General features: G+C 45.2%; 1 protein-coding gene across 5 annotated transcripts in view; it reads right to left on the bottom strand.

Annotated features, from left to right (window-relative positions):
• Positions 1-13,477, bottom strand: part of Gab1 (GRB2 associated binding protein 1) — a 112,862-nt gene that overhangs the window by 60,168 nt on the left and 39,217 nt on the right. Inside the window, exon 1 of one of the 5 annotated variants that reach the window (XM_060393222.1) lies at positions 8,660-8,788. The exons of 3 other annotated variants lie outside the window; for them this stretch is intronic. The gene's annotated coding sequence lies outside the window, so the exon portion shown is untranslated. Of the gene's footprint in view, positions 1-8,631; positions 8,789-13,477 lie in introns of those variants that run through there. One more of the 5 variants, XM_060393221.1, reaches the window with a different exon arrangement.

The following is a 13,477-nucleotide window of genomic DNA, read 5'->3' on the forward strand; positions in this document are numbered from 1 at the left end:
TGGAGTCAACCTGGGTGATGCTTAGTGTAATGGGTAAGAATATACGGTGCCATCAATTTCACTGATGTATGCAATGGAATACTATTCAGTCATTAAAATGATATTCTGTGACAGGCACCAAAAGGGACAGAGCGGGAAGACGTTATGTTAAGCCTAATTAGTCAGATACAGAAAGGTGAGACATCTCCTCTTACACGTAGGTGCTAAGGAGTCTGACAAGTACAGCGGTGGTCGTGAGAGGCTGAGGGCGCTAGTGAGCAACTAGCAGCCAAGCACGGTCAGAATTATAAGTTCCAGAAATTCCATGGCGCAGTGGCGGAGAGAGGGGACGTAACGGCTATGAAACATTTCAGGAATGATCTGGAGGGCTCTAAACAGTGGGTGACAAGCAGGCCTTGTGGTCAGTGTAGCCAGGTGAGAGGGAGAAGAGGCGAACCCACAGTTAAACTGTGCTCACACCGCACCCTTGTTCCTTTTGAGTTTTGTCCTTTTTGAAGCAGGGTCTCACATAGCCCAGGCTGGCCTTGAACTCCCTACGTAGTTGAGGCTGCCTTTAAACGTTTGATCTTCTTGCCCCCATCTCCTTGGATTACAGACATGCTGAGTCACTGCAGCAAGCATCTTTCTACTGAGTTCTTTTCATTTTCTCTCTCTCTCTTAATCCAAGGTTTATTCAAAGTTTAAATGCAATATTTAAAGGATCTGTCTCATGGGAGACACAGGCCTGTGGCACAGCCCTGCGATTCCTCACCCAGACATTCAGATCCTTCCTTGAAGTGCTGTTTTAATATGCATCGCCTCCACTGTGAATGAGCAGTGACTGGCCACACAGAGACCTGGGTAGAAAGGTCACTCTCCAGCCTCTCGGGTGGTCAGGTGTGGACCTCCTGTCAGTGGGCATTCACTTCTCAGTCCTCCCTCTACACCCTAGGTGGGACACGGGCACAGCACATCCTAGCTCCTACCATGGAGATGGCCTCCAGGACGCTGGGGGACAGAGCAACAGGTGGAAAGAATGGAAATCCTTGGAATTCATTTCTGCAAGGGGCATGCTGTGTTCCATGAGGCAATGTTCTTCTCGCCAGGGCAGCAGGGAGGGCAGCGTCAGCTCCTTTGGTTCATAGATTCTGAGGTTTGTATCTAGCAGCACGGGCATCAGTCCTCATGGTTTGTGGCAGCACTTACCATATGCCATCGTGTTCCAGCTGTTTCCCACGGACTACCTCATTGTGAATTTTGGGCACAAGTCCTGCTATTATTCCGTGCTTTGAAATAAAGAAACAGATGTGGCAGGCTGGACGTCTTCTTGCTCTTCCAAAGACAAAGGGTAGTGCAGGCTGGTACAACGGTCAACTGCAGGTCTGCATGATGCAAAAGGCAAACAGCTCACTACTACAGATGGTATGTCCTCAGGGAAGGCTCCTTGCCACGCTTCTCTCAGAGACCTGGGGAAGCTCTCCTATACCTGGGCCAGAAGCTTTAGCTCAGAACTAAGAGATTTACATTTGATTTGTTCATAAATACTTAACGTACTGTTTATTTTTTATTACCTTATGAGAATGTGTGTGTGCCATAGTGCATGCGGTGGCAAGCACCTTTATCTTGCCATTTCACCAGTCTCCTTATTTACCAGTAAGGTCCAGATTTATGTAAAACTCAAAATTTTGAAGGAAGCAGTCCAACCAGAAACAGCTTCTAGAGGAAACTTTCTTTCTTTCTTTTTTTTTTTTTTTTTTTAATTGTTTATACATTCTATGGAGGTTGCACACGACTTTAATCCCAGCTCTTGGGAGGCAGAGGCAAGTGGACCTCTGAGTTCAAGGGCAGTCTAGTCTACAAAGTGAGTTGCAGGACAGCCAGGGCTACATAGAGAACCCTGTCTCAAAAAATCCTGATAGATAGACAGACAGACAGACAGACAGAGTCTCTGTCTCATATAAGGCCAAGCTCTACACCACAGTTCACTGCTGTAAAAAAAAAAAAAAAAAAAGCACATTATTAAAAATCAACTCATTCTGTTAAATCTGTCTAGTACAAAAGGGTAGCGAGATGCTGTTACAAGCACAGGGACTCTTCATTTGAAAAGCCTTTACTCTCCCCAGCTTCTACAAACCAGAGATGCCAGGGAGAGACACCAACATTCGGAAGATGGCAGGATGAAGGAGGGGGGCCTTGAAGATAACAGCCTTTTGTCTTTTTGCTCTCCAAAAGAATCACTCAGCTTGGAGAGCCTTTCATCTTCCAGAAAGCTCCAATAATTAAGCGCCAAAATCCACCTAACTTATCCCTCAGCAAACATGCGCTGAGCACTTACTGACCGCTCTGCCAGCTGGGTGCACACTGGCAAACAGACTGAGTAGACAAACCAAAAGCTTCCACACAGCCATCATGTGTTACCCTACCTTAAGCTTGCGAAAACACATTTGCGTTTCTTCTTCTGCAACCTCTGAGTCACAACAGCATAGGCAGCAGGACCCCCTCCTTGACAGGTGACCCCTGTCAACAGAGCCTGCTCTCAGAGGAAGCCCCCACCACCAGGGGACTAGCTTTCCTGCCGATCTCTTTTAGAAATTCGTGGCCATCCACCTGCTTCTCCAACACAGGCGCCAAGCTCACCAGGTTTTAATTAATAAGCGATGAGTGAATGATTTGAGTTCTTTGCCAGCACGAGCAAGTATTTCATTATTTGTGTTAGTCTCCTCCTTGTATACTTTGTTACAAAGACTGAAGAAGGAGAAGGATTGGCACCTCCACAAAGTCAGTCATCTTTATCAACGTAAGAGCTCCCCTACCCTTGATTAGTGGCTGTGAAAAGATGAAGGGACGCACGCGACACTGGCTGTGGTAAGGTCCCTGGCAGCTGCTCTGGAGAGTACTCTGACCCTGTCCTTCCCTGTGGCCTGGGCAGCACTCTGTCACTCACAGGGAACTAACTCTGCCTTTCTGCTTCTCCTTATGTCTCTCTCTTTGGCCCTAACTTAAGTTGGGGAAATGAACCCAGTTGCAGAGAAGAACTACCTTCTATATCCTCCTACGGATCCATTCACATGCTGCCATCACCCTCTTCTGTCCCAGTCATGAGAAAAGCAAGAGAAAAATACACAACAATCTGTGGGGTGCAGGGGACAGGGAACACCCTTGAAATATGACATGTCACATGGAAAGTAGAAGTTTACATGAGAAGCAACTTTAAAAAAAGAGATTGTGTGTGTGTGTTTACCCACAGTGGCTAAAGAAAGGCATTGGATCACCAGGACATGGAGTTACAAGCAGTTGTGAGCTCCCTGTTGTGGGTGCTGGGAAGTGAACTCAGGTCCTCCTGAAGAGCAGAAAGTGCTCATCTCTCTAGCCACCTCCCCTCAAAAAAGCAACTTTCTGCACGCTTGTTCTTTGCCCTCACCAAGTAACTTCCTGCCTCGCTCTAAAAATCTGTCCCTGAACAGTGTTTCTCAAGCCTTACTTACACAGCAACTATCCTTTCTGCTGGCTACTGGTCTTCATACACACGAGGCCCAGCCGTGTCTTTTCAAGGCGGTGACTCAGTTCACCGCGCTGCACATGTGGCACAAACTGTTGGTTACTCCTACAATTTCATTTCTCCATTTTTTTTTCTAGCAGATGTCAGCAAACTTCTGAGAAGGACAAGCAAATATGGTACTTTTTGAAGTCCATATGTTCTCAGAGAACTCCTCAGCTTGTCCACTGTGCTATGAAAGGAGACACAGACCATCCACAGGACAAAGGGCATGGCTGTGTCCCAACATAATTATATTTACAAGTACAGGTGACGGCTGGTTTGACACTATTAGCTCCACTGATTCCTTATCCCAATTCTACAGAACACATCTGCTAAAGTGTGTATTTCACAACTTCCTGTGAAGCTAGCTATGGTCAAATGTGGTACTGTTCTGAATAAATGGATGTGACTGAAAATGACCTACACAGATCTAGAGCATCTGCTCTTTCGTGAGCTGAAATGAAATTAGGAGAAACCTACATTTGAATGTGAAGACAGAAGCAGCTTTCAGGATGACAGAGAAACAAGATGGAATCACTTGGGCTGCAGGAAGGAGGGAAGAGAGGCAGGGAAGGAGGTAGAGAAAGGGAGGGAGGGAAGGAGGGAAGGAGGAAGGGAGAAGGGAAGGAGGATGGAGAGAAAATGAGCCAAAGTGTTTTGTTGTTGTTGTTGTTGTCATTTAGTTCAGTGGACTTTGGAGCTCTTTTAATAAAGATTTGCATTTCCAAGCTTAGTTCAGGGAACAAGACTGTAATTGATTCAGAAAGGAAAACCGACTTTATTCAACAAAGACCTCCAAAACCCCAACGCTCCAACCATACACCCACACAGTGGGACCTGGTGACTTGCCACAATCTTCTAATATCGAAGTATATGATATCTTGCAAAGGCCAAGTCAGTGCCATGCTCTTATACACAACCTCCCTCTTATCTTGAAAACAATTACTATTGTCACTTTTAGAAAAGAGGCTCAGGAGTAGCTGCACATATGTCTTGGGGACATGCAGTTCCTAACCACATTCTTTCCCCCAAATCAGCTCTGTTGGTGAAAAACAGACCACAGTAATATTTTAGTCCGTTGTAGCACAATACTTAAGAGATGGCTTTGTGACTCTGGGTTTCAATTTTCAGACTGAAAGGCAACACTAAGATCCACTGGCAGATGGCTCTGGTTTAATTATGACTCTCCTTTAGGAGCCAACTAAACCAGTAACACAAGGTTAAATAACTTACCCAGATTCCGTTGAAAAACTATGAGAATGCCAAAGAGTGGATTTCACCAGACAGCCCCAAGGACTGGCTGGTGCCATCACCTCCTCCCTGCTTGCCCAATGGATGTTAGAAGTCTAGATGCCTGCTGCACCGGGTTGAGCAGAGCCTGCTAGGCAGTGGCAAAGTCCACTGGTACACTGAAGTGATTCTCCTGCCCTGTCTGTCTGGCGTGGCATCCATCACAGCTGGACGCTTGGCTCTCTTAATGGGACCATCTGGCTCTGTTGCCTTGACTGCCATCCATGACCTTTCTTGTCCTGTACAGCCTGGGGGATCAAGGACAGTCAAGTATACTCCAGACAACATCACAAGTAGTCAACTGCAAAAACAGTTAACCTTGCTTCAAATTTAAAGGGAAAATTGATTTTTTGTTTGTTTGTTTAAAGAGGGATAAAAGTTGATTGTTTGAAAATTGTACTGATTTAATAGCTATGAATAACAGCCAATTAAACTAATTGTTGCTACATAAAGGATTTCTATTATATATATGCATATACATATATATAATATATCTATGTGCATATATATATAATGTTCATTTTGTTACAGAAATTTTGCAAAGATTAGATCTTCTGTGTGTAAACATAAAATCTGCATATTCTCAATTAAAGTTTGAAATGAATTATCTTTAAACTTAGAATAAGCAGGTGAGTGTGGTTTTTCAGTTCAGGAATCCCAGTCTCTTCGAGTTTCTCCTGCCTTGATGAAAGAAACCCCATGACCAAAAGCAACTTGGGGAGGAAAGGGTTACTTCACCTACACTTCCACACCTTAGTTCATCATCCAAGGAAGTGAGGACAGGGACTCAAACACAGCAGGGACCGGAGGCAGGAGCTGAGGCAGAGGCCATGGCAGTGCTGTTCACTGGCCTGCTTCCCATGGCTTGCTCAGCCTGCTTTTTCTTACGGGACACAGGACCACCGGCCCAGGCTTGGCACCATCCTCATTGAGCTCCTATATCAATTATTGGGAGCAGGTGGGGGGGGGGCAAAACAACTGGCCAATGTAGTGACGACATTTACTCAACCCAGGTGCCCTCTTCCAGAACAACTGCAGCTTGTGTCAAGGTGACAAAAGCAGCCGCACACCCAGCATTAGGGAGGTGCAGTTAGGAAGATCAGGGGTTCAGGGGCAGCCTATTACATGACACAGTGCCTTTAAAGATTTTTATTTAAAAGGCACAGGGGTGTTGGGGAGATGGTACGGTCAGTAAAATGTTTGACACAGAAGTATGAAGACCTGAGTCTAAGTCCCAGCACCCACATAGTACCTGTAATCATAGCACCGAGGAGGTGGAGAAAGGGCCTGGGGCTCCCTGGTCAGCCAGTTTAATGCATTCTGTGAGTTCCAGGTTCAATGAGAGATTCTCTCAAAAATACGGCGGAGAACAACTGAGGAAGGTACACAGGCCAGCCTCTGACAGACGCGTGCACATGCGCACACACACAAACAAGATAGCTTTAAAAAATAAAAGAGAAGAAAGGAGACATGTTCAAACTGTGCTCTTTAATTTTAGTGCACATTTTTCTCTAACTCTTTATAAGAAAAAAACATACCAGATACAAAACTATGCAACTCTTTAAATAATATTTGCCAAGAATAATCTGGGGTATAGGAAATATGCCCACATACTGTTTTATAAACCCAGCTCTCCAGACAGTTTTAAATTATTTTTTTTATTTCTCTTCTTTTTAAAAATTTTTTATTAATTATACTTTATTCACTTTGTATCCCCCCTATAGCTCTCTCCCTCCTGCCCTCCCAATCCCTCCCTTCCTCCCCCTTCTCCAGGCATGCCCCTCCCCAAGTCCACTGATAGGGGAGGTCTTCTTTTCCTTCCTTCTGATGGACAGGAGCTCCACAAGGAGAGCAAGAGAACCAAAATATCTGAGCACAGGGGTCTTTCCTGAGACTTATACTCCAACCAAATACCATGCATGGAGATAACCTAGAACACCTGCACAGATGTAGCCCATGGCAGTTCAGTGTCCAAGTGGGTTCCATAGTAATGGGAACAGGGACTGTCTCTGACATGAATTGATGGGCCCGCTCTTTGATCACCTCCCCCTGAGGGGGGAGCAGCCTTAGCAGGCCACAGAGGAAGACAATGCAGCCACTCCTGATGAGACCTAAAGTATTTTTACAAAGAAGATGAACAGGGTGGCTCGATGCACTGGTATACACAGGGATGGAGACAGGAGAAACAGGAGTTCAAGGCTAGCCTGTGCTCCTGGCTCCAAAATCCAGGAAAACACAAACAGAAGTCAAACAGATATATACATATAAAATTAACATGAAAGTAACTATTTCTACATTTTAACACATTTAAGCACGTCCTTTACAATCGGTTCAATAATTATTTTCTTCTTCATAAAGGACTTAAGAATTTGAATTTCTCTATAATATACCATAACAATATGGTTTTATTATTGTCTGGAGTTTAACTCAGGGCCTCACATATGCTAGGCAAGCAGTATACCTAGTTACACGCAGCCTATACACACAACACTACACACACACACACACACACGTATGGGTTTTTTTGAAGACAAAGTCTCATTGTGTACGTAAACTTACCTGAACGCTACACTCTCCTGCCTCAGCCTTCCAGGTGCTGGGATTAAAGACATGGGCTGCCATGCCTAGTCCATCAGTATTTTAAGAGACCTAGGTATTAAAAACACCACGGAACTAAAAGAATAGAGTTCCCCTTTCACTGTGGCAGGGGGGTGAAAATGGGGAATGGTACAAGCTCACCTCTCTGGATCACTGGACTCCGGGAAGTCCACAAATTAAAAGCGAGTGAGGGCTCAAGCATCTGGCAGTGGCCTCTCAGGAAGAATCAGCAGGTGCCACAACATGACAAAGAGGCCTGCAGAGAGGGCCCAGGCACACCACAACACACCAGTGCCCTCCACACTCTCTTAGATTAACAGTAACTACCGAGGGTGGTATAGTTCTCGTGCGTCCGTGGGCGTTATGGAAGTATGGAAGTCCGAATGAAGTGCATAAGTACTACAAGTCAGAAGTGCCTAATGTCAGTGGAAATCAAGGTTTTTCTTCACAGCGGAAACCTCCGACCCCAATCATTTAGGAACATAACTTAAAAGAAAGTTTAAGTAGGAATACTTTTATCTTTCCATTACCACCAAAACAAAACAGAATCTGAGGCCACATAGTTCTTTTCAGATATTAATAATTAAAAACATTTTTTTTTTTAAAGCTCAACCGCTCAGGCGAACAGCACGGGTCCTGTCCCACTCTGAGGGTCACATGAGCCTCTTTCCCAGACTGTATCTTCCCTCACAAACAGTATCTCCTTTCACGACGCCAACAGATCGTCCAAACTGCCTCGGCGTTTGTGCTCTTCAAAGCCTGGAACCTCTCCAGAGCCAAGCAAGGAGTATTCCAGGAAAGAGCAGGTAGAAAGTTCAGAAAAACGCCTAATAAAATTCCGCTGCCTTTTCCCAGTTTCCCAAGCCCCAAATACCACAGCAGAGCAGAAAAACAAATGTGTTCTTCAATTGTACCCCTTAGCTGTCTTTTACTGGTTCTTTCAAATGAGAACTCTACACAGCAGGGGAAAAACAAACACAAGTAACACAGACTCAAAAATGCCCACCTGACCTAGCGTATTACAAAGACCCTACAGAAGCATCCAGTCTCGCTGGACAATTCTACCTGCTTGAAATAGACAAGATTGTTTTTCTGCGATGAAATAACAAATGAAAAAAGAAAGATGTGAGACAAACACAGTGGAAGTCGGCCTAAGCAGAGAAGAAAAGGAGCCCCAGTGGGGAAAGGGGTTGTAGAGACAGTGAACAGGATTCAGATCTACTCACACAAATACGATGAAGAAAACAAGCACACCTTTCATGTGGGCTGCCCAGAGAGGCGGCTTCCCTGGCCCCCTGACTTCCATCATCCTGCTCATGACCAGTCCAGGAAAGTAATATATGACTTCACTAATGCTGCCTGGCCTTCACCCAAGTCAATGACTTCAGCCGCTCCACATTAATAACAAAAGCCAGCCAGAGTGGATGCAGGGAGCAGGGAAGAGATGAAAGACCGGGCCAGCTCCTAAGAAGACAGCTACCTCTTGTTAAAGATGCAGCCAAGGCCTGAGTGTTCGGAAGTGAGCGTTTCCTCCAATGAGCTTTAGCTGTTAAAAAGCCTGCTGCCGGCCCCTGCAATTTCCAAGTCTGATCTAACACAACACCGTTCACTGGTCAACACTGTAGACGTGCTCTGTACACTCCATGCAGCTGTGGGAGTGCCAGGAGTCCGGTAGGTAGACGCTATTATCCTCAGTTTGCAGAGCAGGAAGGTGAGGCCCTAACAGGAAGACACTCTTCAGGAGCACAGAGTAGCTGCTGCGAATGCAGGCTGCCTGGCTCCAGGGGCCATGGGAAGAGCCTGCTGTACCCGGCTTCCACAGAGTGCTCCTGCCGCTCACAGCCCTCCCCTTGTGGGGCTGGAGACAGTGCAGGTGAGACGGTAGTGGCTGCTCACGCAGAAAAAGGGCAAGAAGCTGACTTTTGCTACGTGCCCGCTTTGTGACAGGTTCTGTCTGAGTTTGCTTTCTATTGCTGTCATAAAGACCATGATGCAAAGCATCTTGGGAAGGAAAGTGTTTATTTGGCTTACATATCTAATCAAAGGCCACCTTTAAGGGAAGTCAAGGCAAGAATTGAAGCAGAAGCCATGGAGGAACTCTGTTTATGGCTTGTGGCAACTCAGGATGGTACCCCCCTCCCCTGCAGTGGGCTGGACCCCTCCCCACCAAGCATCAATCAAGAAAATGACCACAGACTTGCCTGCAGACCAGATTGATGCATGCATTTTCTCAGCCGAGCTTCCCTTTTCCCACATAACCCGAGTTTGTGTCAAGCCTACAAAACAAACTAGCACAGACCCCTTAGAAACACACATGCTGGGGGCAGGGCTGCAGAGAGAGCTCAGCAGCAAGAGCACTTCCTGCTCTCCCAGTGGACACAAAGTCACTCTCCAGTACTGAACCAAACCACCTGAACTCCAGCTCCTGGAGATACAGCACTCCCCTCTGGCTTCCTAAGGTACATGTGTGCGCGCGCAAACACACACACACACACGAACAATAAAAGCAGGAAAAGCAATACATGCTGATGTCTATCACAGCACACAAGCCCTCTGATGAAGGTGCTCATGTAATAGATCAAAAATAAGCCTCCTGTGGAGTCAGGCATCTTGTCGAAACCACTGAGGGGTAGTGCTGGCATTGGAACTGCGTTCCTATCTCTACAGAAAAGTTAATTTGACAAAGGCTGGCTCCCCCGGTCAGCAGCCAGGGTCAAAGGTACTTCTTTGGTTGTGGACAGGGACACAGGAGAGGGAAATGTAGGCCAGCAAACCCCAATACAACACAAATAGACTCTCAAGTCCTCACACCCCAAAACTGCTTCATGCTTAGCAGTGCTGCTCAGGAGTGCTGCTCAGGGCATGTGTGTCTGTCACATGGGAGCCAAACTTCTTTATGTCATGGTATGTTTTACACCTGACCTTGGCTAAAATGTTAAGAAGCAATTCATTTTTACGTTTTAAAGGTACTGAAGATGCTTGCTACTATAAGGGATTCTGAGGTTACATTCCTTTGCAAAAGCAATAGTTCTTTTATAATAATCTAACTTTCCTACTTCTTGAATTCTCAAAAGTGGTGATAGTCTATTTTAGACAGATCTCTTAAGGTATAATATATAATCATTCAAATTATTTTTTGTGAGCTTGCTAGGTGGGTTTGCCTTAACTAGAAGAATGGGCCATTCTACAGTTCTGTCTGTCTGTCTGCATCTCTATGGATTGCTAAATTGCTTATCATGACAGTATATAAATTAATCTGCCTTTAGCAGCTTGGCTAAGACTATCTTGAACTAAAAAGAGTAGGCATCAAAAGCCTGATGATTATAATTATAAAAGCATAGCGAGACCGTGACTCACAGGTAAGAGGGCTTAATCTTCTTATAGTGTGGAAAGGAAGGTCAGGAGTAAGGGGTGAGAAAAAAGAGGTGGAGCGGAATAAGAGGGGAAGTATGTTCAAGATAGGTAGATTGATAGGTAGGTAGATGGATGGATAGATAGATGATAGGTAAATAGAAGATAGATGATAGACAGACAGACAGATAGATGATAGACAGAGCGAATGAGCATGATTCATCAACACGTGGGGCTCAGGATGGAGGGGGGCTGAGAACTAGAGTTCAGGAGCTAAATGATGTTTTCTACGTCTTAACTGGAGTCAGTAAAAGAAACACTAAGCCCAGTATAACGCTCTCTACTCCCACACAGGGGCCAGAATACAAGGCCTCTAACGCCAGCGTGACTGTGTGACATGAACTGTGCAGGAAAAGGAGCTGTGTCCTCCTTGACACCTTCCTTCTCATCGAGCATCCTGCTTAGTAAATAGTGCTAACTATCCCTTTGGTCAGAGAAGCAGGGGAGAGTAGCCCACCTCTGGCTTCATGTCCAGCCCAGGATCCCAATACCCAGTTGTGCAAAGTCAGTACCAATCTTACAGTGGACAGAAGGTGTGTCAAGAGTCCGATGTCCTCTACAATGACTCAGGGTTGGCAAGTGGAAGGTCCTTTCACTCCACAATGAAAAAAAAAAAAAAAAAAAAACAACCTTCTAGTCAACTAAACACTGCTATCCTATCCACTGCTTGAATTTTAAAGCCTTGACACAAACATCAATACTTAGATGACTTCCTTTTCTTTAACTTTTAATTTTATTTTTTTCACCTCTATCATGAACTTGGTTGCCTGCTCTTTGATCACTCACCCCTGGTGATGCGGCCTTGCCAGACCATGGAGGAAGAGGATCCAGGCAGTCCTGAGGAGACTTAACAAGCTATGGGAAGATGGCAATGGTGGAGAACTCTCCCTTTCAGTGGACTAGGGGAATGGGGGAATGGAGGGAGGGGGCTTCAATCGGGATATACAATGAATAAACTGTGACTTCTTTTAAAACAAGGATTTTTCAGGTTGGAGACACTGCTCAGTGGTTAGGAGCACTATTCTTGCAGAAGACCCAGGTTCTGTTTCCAGAACCCACATGGTGGCTCACAACTGTCCATAACTATTCTCTGACCCCCTCCTGGGCACCAGGCTCTGGTGGTGTGGAGTCTTCTATGGCCAAAGGCACCAGGTCAGAGAGAGGCCAGGGCTGGGAACATGAGGCCCGTGCAGAACCTGAAACTGGAGGTGATGGAGAAGGACATACTCGGGGACTTGGGATGCTCATCCTTAAAGCCACCCTTCCAGGAAACAGCATTCTTTGACTCAGTTTTGACTCCCAAATGCAAAGTTACCACTGAACCCTGCCTGGATGTACACAGGGCTGGCCTGCACAACAGCATACACTGAGAGATGATGGGTTACAAACTCCAAGGGCCTGCACTTCATCACCACATATGATGGACTGTTTCGACGGCACGCTCCATTTCACATCCTGAGCAACTGACTGCAAAGTTAAGGATCACTTGATTACATGACCAAGGCTAAAAATAACTACCACTGCAAACTGAAACCTCTCTCACTACTCCTTTTCGTTTCTTTTAGACACATGCAGACATACACAGAGCCTCTGTTCACACAGGACTGCACACAGCATGAAAAGATGAGCATTTCAGTGTAACACAGGACCTCCACAAAACTCCCACATATTAAGATGGGAGATTGCAGAAAGTGGGAAAGTCCCCTCATCCTGAGTAGGCCAAGACATCTGACATGGTCGCCTCTGCCAGGACTCTGCAGCTATTCAACCTAGAATCCATTTTTTTTTTTAAGTTAAATCAGCATAGATATTGCAACGTTTCGAAAAGTTCCAAACAGAATTTCTTGCAGGAATAATTAACTTCTTGATGCCTGCCAAAAGATTTGTTCTGAAAAAAATGGTCTCCCTGATAAGAGATTCCAAAGACAAAATGCAGAGAGGCAGGTTTTGCAGTTATTAATTTTGAACAAATAAATCACCAATATACAGTAAAGCGCTTTTCCAGAGAGATTTTTATCAAGTTTAATCTTTACAAGAGGTTACGAAAAGAGAGAACTGAGAGCCTGATCATGACCACTCTGTCTATGAAGCAATGAGAACATTAGCAGAAATTTAGCAAAGTCTCCTGAAACCTTCTTTCTTTGTTCTATAAAACCTTCTTCTATAAACCGTCTTCCTTCTTTGTTCTATAAAAATACTTATCCACAACTTTTCAGAAACATTTTTGTTATGTCTAAGCGTGACTGTCTACGGACTACATGAAAACCAAACAGAAGAAGAAAGAATAACTGACTAAATCTAGGTAGGACACTGGCCATACCAAGGCCGTGAAAGCCCGGGTCAGCTGGATTCAGATCTACCTCAAACACAGGTGTCTGCGCACTCCACAGCACGGCGTCCTCGACCTGCCATTTTCTCCTGTGATCTCACTGAAGAAAGGCCCTCCAAGCAGAATCTTTGAAAAGACAGGGTAAGAATGATAAAGATCAAAGCAGAAAGAGCTGACACGCAAGAGAAACTCCAAATTGCCTCATGTCTGTCCCGAAGCGTGCCTCGTTGCTGAGCCGCTGTAAGCTCCAATGAAACACAACATAAACCCATTTAAAAGCTGTTTGTAATCAGAAAGTACAGAGTGTGAGAACCAAATTCTCCTGGTTATTG

This window comes from Meriones unguiculatus, chromosome 10 (genome assembly GCF_030254825.1).
Source record: "Meriones unguiculatus strain TT.TT164.6M chromosome 10, Bangor_MerUng_6.1, whole genome shotgun sequence".
NCBI lineage: Eukaryota > Metazoa > Chordata > Mammalia > Rodentia > Muridae > Meriones > Meriones unguiculatus.